General features: G+C 47.4%; 1 protein-coding gene across 5 annotated transcripts in view; it reads right to left on the bottom strand.

Moving 5' to 3' along the window:
- LOC109898769 (semaphorin-3F-like) overlaps positions 1-569 on the bottom strand; it is a 107,239-nt gene extending 106,670 nt beyond the window's left edge. For 4 of the 5 annotated variants that reach the window (XM_031836923.1, XM_020493865.2, XM_031837048.1 and 1 more), the window contains exon 1: positions 245-569. The gene's annotated coding sequence lies outside the window, so the exon portion shown is untranslated. The remainder of the gene's footprint in view (positions 1-244) is intronic. The other variant, XM_031836965.1, reaches the window with a different exon arrangement.
- Between the last annotated feature and the right edge of the window lie 8,151 nt (positions 570-8,720).

The following is an 8,720-nucleotide window of genomic DNA, read 5'->3' as shown; positions in this document are numbered from 1 at the left end:
TTCGCTTCTTATTTGTCTACACTTAAATCAGTAGACTTAAAATAGTATATATTATTATAGACAATAGGCCTAATTCACCAATTATTGTTCGACTCAATTACTGGTGCCATTGTGTTTTGATTGTAATCTCTTAGGATAATAAATAATTCAACATGGACATATGAGTCATGATTTGACTGAAAAAGCTTAGGCCCTATGCATCAAAACATTAGAGCTAAATAAAGGAGCCTACAGTTGTGCCTACCTGGTTATTATTGCCCGGTGTAAATGATGTTGAATCCAGTTATACAAGTCATTGAGAAGGTAGTAAACAAAATCCTATTCAATTATTCTTCTCAGTGTAGCCTACGAATGAAGCAGCGGACATCCTGCACGATTCCCTGGTAACAAATATAAAGGTTCCAAATGAACTTGTTAATCACCTCAGTTTGCAATATTTGTGTCCTCTATGCGCTTTTCTCAGTCTATTGTGTACAATCCCACTTTGTTGTTCTCACAATGAGCATTATTCCTTGAAATGGAGTAGTTGCTAAAGTTGAAACGCGGCGCACGCAACACAGCTCTGTAAGCTACCGAAGGGGAAACGCATGGGCAGGTGGATACAGCGCGCTCGCCGGTATCCTGCATAGACACACCCATGGGGCGGGAACTTACCTTAGCGGCGACGCCTCTGTACCTCCCTCTTGAAAATAAACTGGAACACAACCGCAAGATTTCACGTCTACAATATCCAGGGTCCACAGGTATAGTAACTTCAAAACTTGACGTTTCTGAATATATACTGAACAAAAATATATACGCAACATGCAACAATTTCAAAGATTTGACATAGTTACAGTTCATATAAATAAATCAATTATACCCTAATGTATGGATGTCACATGACTGGGAATACAGATATGCATCTGTTCATCACAGATACCTTAAAAAAAGGTAGGGAGGTGGATGGAAAACCAGTCAGTATCTTGTGTACACAATTTGTCTAATGCAGCATGACACGTCTCCTTTGCATAGATTGGGCTGTTGATTGTGGCCTGTGGAATATTGTCCCGCTCCTCTTCAATGGCTGTGCAAAGTTCCTGGATATTGGCAAGAATTGGAACACTCTGTTGTACACTTCGATCCAGAGAATTCCAAACATGCTCAATGGGTTACACGTCTGTTGGGTATGCAGGCCATGGAAGAACTGGGACATTTTCAGCTTCAAGGAATTGTGTACAGATCCTTGCGACATGGGGCCGTGCATTATCATGCTGAAACATGAGGTGATGGCAGTGGATGAATGGCACAACAATGGGCTTCAGGATCTCGTCACAGTATCTCTGTGCATTCAAATTGTCATCAATAAAATGCAATTGTGTTCCTTGTCCGTAGCTTATGCCTGCCCATACCATAACCCCACCGCCACCATGGGGCACTCTGTTCACAACATTGACATCAGCAAACCGCTCGTCCACATGACACCATACACGTTGGACGTACTGACAAATTCTATAAAATGACACTGGAGATGGCTTATGGTAGAGAACTGAACATTCAATTCTTTGGCAACAGCTCTGGTGGATATTCCTGAAGTCAGCATGCCAATTGCATGCTCCCTCGAAACTTGATACATCTGTGGCATTGTGTATCTGTCCATTTTAGAGTAGCCTTTTATTGCCCCCAGTACAAGGTGCACCTGTGTAATGATCATGCTGTTTAATCAGCTTCTTGATATGCCACACCTGTCAGGTGGATGGATTATCTTGGCAAAGGATAAATGCAATAAGGCCTGAGTGTGACGGCGTTCTTCGTTTGTTGAGAGAGTCGGACCGAAATGCAGCGTGGTGGTTACTCATGTCTTTAATGATGAAAAGTGCGATACATGAAAATAACTAATAAATACAAAAACAACAAACGGAACAAGAAACTTATTACAGCCTATCTGGTGAACACTACACAGAGACAGGAACAATCACCCACGAAAGACAAAGCGAAACTCAGGCTACCTAAATACGGTTCCCAATCAGAGGCAACGAGAAGCACCTGACCCTGATCGAGAACCGCCTCAGGCAGCCAAGCCTACACTCGACACACCCCTAATCAACCACAATCCCAATGCCTACAAAAAAAAACAATACGACAACACAATAACCCATGTCACACCCTGGCCTGAACAAATAATTAAAGAAAACACAAAATACTAAGACCAAAGCGTGACAGAACCCCCCCCCCAAGGTGCGGACTCCCGGACGCACCTCAAAACCATAGGGAGGGTCCGGGTGGGCGTCTGTCCATGGTGGCGGCTCCGGCTCGGGACGTGGACCCCACTCCATAAATGTCATAGTTTCTCCCCCTCACGTCCTGGGATAATCCACCCTCGCCGCCGACCATGGCCTAATAGTCCTCACCCAGAACCCCACAGAACTGAGGAGCAGCTCGTGACTGAGGGGCATCTCGGGACTGAGGGACAGCTCGGGACTGAGGGGCAGCTCGGGACTGAGGCAGCTCGGGACTGAGGGGCACCCCGGAACTGAGGGGAAGCCCAGTACTGAGAGGAAGCCCAGTACTGAGAGGAAGCCCAGTACTGAGAGGAAGCCCAGTACTGAGATGAAGCTCAGGTAGGTAGTAGGCTCCGGTAGATCCTGGCTGGCTGGCGGATCTGGAAGATTCAGGTTGACTAGCAGATCTGGAAGATTCTGGTTGACTAGCAGATCTGGAAGATTCTGGTTGACTGGCGGATCTAGCTGCTCTATGCAGACTGACAGCTCTGACTGCTCCATGCAGGCTGACAGCACCTTGCAGACTGGCAGCTCTTTGCAGACTGACAGCTCTGACTGCTCCATGTAGGCTGACAGCTCCTTGCAGACTGGCAGCTCTTTGCAGACTGACAGCTCCGACTGCTCCATGCAGGCTGACAGCTCCTTGCAGACTGACAGCTCCTTGCAGACTGACCGCTCCTTGCAGACTGACAGCTCCCTGCAGACTGACAGCTCCCTGCAGACTGACAGCTCCCTGCAGACTGACAGCTCTGACTGCTCCATGCAGGCTGACAGCTCCTTGCAGACTGGCAGCTCCTTGCAGACTGGCAGCTCCTTGCAGACTGGCAGCTCCCTGCAGACTGACAGCTTAGGCTGCTTCATGCAGGCAGGAGGCTCCGGCAGCGCAGGAGAGGAGAAAGGCTCTGGCTGCGCTAAACGGGTGGGAGACTCCCACAGCGCAGGAGGGAAGGAAGGCTCTGGCTGTGCTGAACAGGCGGGAGACTCCGACAGCGCAGGAGGGAAGGAAGGCTCTGGCTGTGCTGAACAGGCGGGAGACTCCGACAGCGCAGGAGGGAAGGAAGGCTCTGGCTGTGCTGAACAGGCGGGAGACTCCGACAGCGCAGGAGAGGCGAGGCGCACTGTAGGCCTGATGCGTGGTGCGGGCACTGGTGATACTGGAGCGAGGACACGCACAGGAAGCCTGGTGCGGGGAGCTGCTACCGGAGGACTGGTGTGTGGAGGTGGCACAGGATGTGCAAGGCTAGGGATGTGCACAGGAGGCCTGGTGCGTGAGGCTGGCACCAACTTCACCAGCCGACTAACACGCACCTCAGGACGAGTATGGAGCGCTAACTCAGGTGCCATCAAATCCCCGACACGATCCGTCGGACGAATATGATATCTATAGCACCAAGCTAGCAACTCCCTCATTACTCTCCACTCCACTTTCCCCATTAACTCCTTCACAGTCTCTGCTTCGCTCACCTCTAACACCGGCTCTGGTTCTGGTCTCCTCCTTGGCTCCTCACGATAAACAAGGAGAGTTGGCTCAGGTCCATCTCCTGACTCAGCCACTCTCCCTCTGAGCCCCCCCCCCCCCCAATACATTTTTTGGGGTGACTCTCGGGTTTCGCTCTGCGCCGCCGTGTCTGTTTCTCCAACTCCATTCGCCTATAGCCTTCTTCGCACTGTTCCAGCGAATCCCATGCGGGCTCAGGCATTCTCTCTGGGTCGGCCGCCCACCTGTCGATTTCTTCCCACGTCGTATAATCCATGCCATTGCTGTCCATAACGTCCTCCTTTCGCTGCTCCTGCTGTCGCTGCCTGTTACCACGCTGCTCGGTCCGTGTGTGGTGGGTGATTCTGTGACGGCGTTCTTCGTTTGTTGAGAGAGAGTCGGACCGAAATGCAGCGTGGTGGTTACTCATGTCTTTAATGAAGAAAAGTGCGATACATGAAAATAACTAATAAATACAAAAACAACAAACGGAACGTGAAACTTATTACAGCCTATCTGGTGAACACTACACAGAGACAGGAACAATCACCCACGAAAGACAAAGCGAAACTCAGGCTACCTAAATACGGTTCCCAATCAGAGGCAACGAGAAGCACCTGACCCTGATCGAGAACCGCCTCAGGCAGCCAAGCCTACACTCAACACACCCCTAATCAACCACAATCCCAATGCCTACAAAAACCCCCAATACGACAACACAATAATCCATGTCACACCCTGGCCTGAACAAATAATTAAAGAAAACACAAAATACTAAGACCAAGGCGTGACACTGACTACCACACACGCACTCCCGCCTGTGTGGTATATTGGCCATATATCACAAATAACAGCCCTTAGCTGTGGTATATTGGCCATATACCAAACTCATGAGATTGTTTTTATAAACTGGTTACCAACATAATTAGAACAGTAAAACGTATTTTTCATTCCCATGGTACATCATGTCTTTCAACCAATCAGTATTCAGAGTTCAAACCACCCAGTTTATAATTGTAAATAAAATCCATGCACAACTACAGATAACTCAAACTCTCCTGTCGGATTTATCTCAGCTCACTGGTCACCATAGCAGCACCCACCCGTAGCACGCGCTCCAGCAGGTATATTTCACTGGTCTCCCCGAAAGCAAAATCCTGCTCTGGCCGCCTTTCCTTCCAGTTCTCTGCTGCCAACGACTGGAAAAATCACTGAAGCTGGAGACTCATATCTCCCTCACTATTTTTAAGCATCAGATATCAGAGCAGCTTACAGATCATTGCACCTGTAAATAGCCCATCTGTAAATAGCCCATCCAACTACCTCATCCCCATATTGTTATTTATTTTATTCATATATTTTTTTACATTTGTTTTGCTCCTTTGCACCACACTATCTCTACTTGCACATTCATCTTCTGCACATCTCACTCCACTGTTTATTTAAGAAATTGTAATTATTTCGCCACTACGGCCTATTTATTGCATTACCTCCCTAATCTTACCTCATTTGAACACACTGTATATAGATTATTTTCTATTGTGTTATTGACTGTACGTTTGTTTATTCCATGTGTAACTCTGTGTTGTTGTTTGTGTCACACTGCTTTGCTTTATCTTGGCCAAGTCGCAGTTGTAAAGGAGAACTTGTTCTCAACTGGCTTACCTGGTTGAATAAAGGTGAAATAAAAAATACACTGTATGTAGGAATGTCCCTCCTACATGTAGTGTTGGTACATAGAATATTCCTCAAATGCATATATCATAAATTGCTATTGCAAATAGAAGTATTATGTTCAACAACTGACATTTTCAGATATTATTTTGACAAACACACTCTGGTGCTTACAATTAATTCTCTATTGTCATAGATTTGTTGGGCACTGACATCAGTGATCTTTGTGATATGACTTTCTTTAAGCACGTACTGATGAAACTGTGACTTAATATATATTTATTTTTTTATTCACTACTTTTATTATTGTCCTGTAAATGGTTCAGTGCCTATAATTTAGGCTGTGTGTGTAGAATGGGGCATAAAGGAAATTACCTCTACTAATAAATTACTACTAAATTATAGTGATAAGCAAAACAGCATACAAATTTGGCTTGTGTATTCATTTGCCTGTAACTAATCATATTTCCATTATGTTTACATAAAGAGAATACTTCAAAATGAGAAGATCCTACCATGGAAAAGATGACTTGGTGGACATAAAGTGGAAAGGAGGGGAAATAACTCCCACCATGCAGCAGGACTCCTTCAGCTGTGGGGTCTTTGTAATGCAGGTTTGATAGTTATATTTTCATTAATGAATGGTTAGCTGTTATGTGACAATTATGTATTTTTTGGTGTAGATGGCCAAGGAAGTTGCACAGAACTTCCCCAACATCCCCTCCCAAATTGATATGGAACCTTCAAAAACACATTGTCACGACTTGTTTGGGCGGTGCTCGGCGGTCGACGTCACCGGTCTTCTAGCCATCACTGATCCATTTTTCATTTTCCATTGGTTTTGTCTTGTCTTCCCACACACCTGTTTTCAATCCCATTCATTGCCTGTTGTGTATTTAAAACTCTGTTTCCCCTCATGTCTTTGTCAGAGATTGTTTATTGTCAGTGTTGTGTTTGTTGTATAGGTGCGCGACGGGTCCTCGTACCCATGTTTGTTTATATTCTGTTCTTATTAGTGTTATGGAGCATGTTACATGGACATTCATTAAAAGACTCCATTTTACACTCCGTTTGACTCTCCTGCGCCTGACTTTCCTGCCACCTATACACATGACTGACAGAATCTCTGAACCAAAAAATATGAAGTCAGCAGGAGAGGACACTACGCTCATGGAGGTGGAGGAACGGGTCCGGGAACAAGCGGAGGAGATTGACTGTTTGAGCGCCATCATGGATCGCATTGTCCAGAATATGGACCGCTGGGAGAGACAGGGAGTTTCTCCAGCGCCTCTACCACCACCACCGCGATCTCCCTTGAACGCTTCTTCCCCTCCTGAACCAAACAAGATCCATTTATCCCTACCCACGGGATACAACGGAGATACTGCCGGCTGCCAGGGTTTCCTCCTTAAACTGAGTTTGTATCTGGCCACGGTCTCCCCAGTACCATCGGACCGTGAGAAGAGTTGCGCCCTTGTCTCATGCCTCACCGGGAAAGCCCTGGAGTGGGCCAGCGCTGTGTGTAGAGGAGGATGCGGCGTTGGACCATTTTGAGGAGTTCACCCGCCATTTCCAGATAGTATTCGACCCCCCACCCGAAGGCAGAGCGGCGGGTGAGCACCTCTATCATCTGAGGCAGGAGAAGAGGAGTGCACAGGAGTTTGCTTTGGAGTTTGGACAATGGCTGCCGGCGCTGGATGGAGCGACAGGGCCCTGATCGACCATCACCGTTTTAGTCTACGCGAGGACGTCCGTCGGGAGCCGGCCTGTAGAGACACCACCCTCACCTTCGACCAGCTGGTGGACATGTCCATCAGGCTGGACAACATGCTGGTTACTCGTGGACGTCTAGATCAGGGTCTGGTTGTTCCATCCTCCCGCACCCTCTCTCCCGAACCTATGGAATTGGGAGGGAAGGTGCACAGAGAGACCGGAGGATGTTCCCGCTGGAGCACCATCTATGGTCGCAGAGAGCACACTGCTGGTCGGTGCCGGGTTGGTTCCTCTGGGAATAGAGATTTTTCCCTGCATTCCCAGTATAAGGCGCTAGTAGATTCAGGTGCGGATGGGAATTTCATTAATAAAAATTTTGCTCATAATTTAGGGATCCCTATTGTTTCTGTGGATATGCCTTTCCCTATTCATGCCTTAGATAGTCGACTATTAGGGTTAGGGTTTATCAGGGAGGTAACCGCACCTTTGTGTATGATAACACAGGAGGGTCACAAGGACAAGATTAGTCTTTTCCTTATTGATTCTCCTACGTATTCTGTGGTGCTAGGCCTACCCTGGTTAGCTTGTCATAACCCCACTGTTTCTTGGCCACAGAGGGCTCTCACGGGGTGGTCGCGAGAGTGCTTAGGTAGGTGTTTAGGGGTTTCCGTTGGTGCTACTATGGTGGAAAGTCCAGACCAGGTCTCCACCGTGCGCATTCCCCCCGAATATGCCGATTTGGCTCTCGCCTTCTGTAAAAAGAAGGCGACTCAATTACCACCCCATCGACGGGGGGATTGTGCGATAGATCTCCTGGTAGACGCTGTGTATCCCAGGAGTCACATGTATCCCCTGTCTCAAGCGGAGACGGTGGCTATGGAGACATATGTCTCTGAATCCCTGAGTCATGGGTACATTCAGCCATCCATTTCACCCATCTCTTCGAGTTTATTTTTGTGAAAAAGGATGGCGGTTTACGCCCGTGCATTGATTATCGAGGTCTAAATAAAATCACGGTGAAATATAGTTACCCGCTACCTCTGATAAACACGGTTATTGAGTCAATGCACGTGGCAGGCTTCTTCATAAAATTGGATCTCAGGAGTGCGTACAATCTGGTGCGTATTCGGAAGGGTGATGAGTGGAAGACGGCATTTAGCACCACCTCAGGTCATTATGAGTACCTTGTCATGCCATATGGGTTGATGAATGCTCCATCAGTCTAACAATAATTTGTAGATGAGATCTTCAGGGACCGGCACGGGCAGGGTGTAGTGGTGTATAATCGATGATATACTCCGCTACACGCGCCGAGCATGTGTCCCTGGTGTGCAGGGTGCTTGGTCGCCTGTTGGAGCATGATCTATATGTCAAGGCTGAGAAATGCTTGTTCTTCCAACAATCAATTTCCTTCCTAGGGAAGGTCCATTTCCTTCCTAGGGATCCATTTCCTTCCTAGGGCATCGAATTTTGGAAATGGAGAGCGACCGCATTGCAGCGGTGCGTAATTGGCCGACTCCAACCACGGTAAAGGAAGTGCAGTGTTTTTAGGGTTTGCCAATTCCTACCGGAGGTTTATCCGTTGCTGCTCCCAT

The sequence above is a fragment of the Oncorhynchus kisutch genome, linkage group LG1 (genome assembly GCF_002021735.2).
Source record: "Oncorhynchus kisutch isolate 150728-3 linkage group LG1, Okis_V2, whole genome shotgun sequence".
Lineage (NCBI taxonomy): Eukaryota > Metazoa > Chordata > Actinopteri > Salmoniformes > Salmonidae > Oncorhynchus > Oncorhynchus kisutch.
The sequence above is the reverse complement of the archived record's forward strand: the minus strand, read 5'-3'. Positions and strand labels throughout refer to the sequence as shown.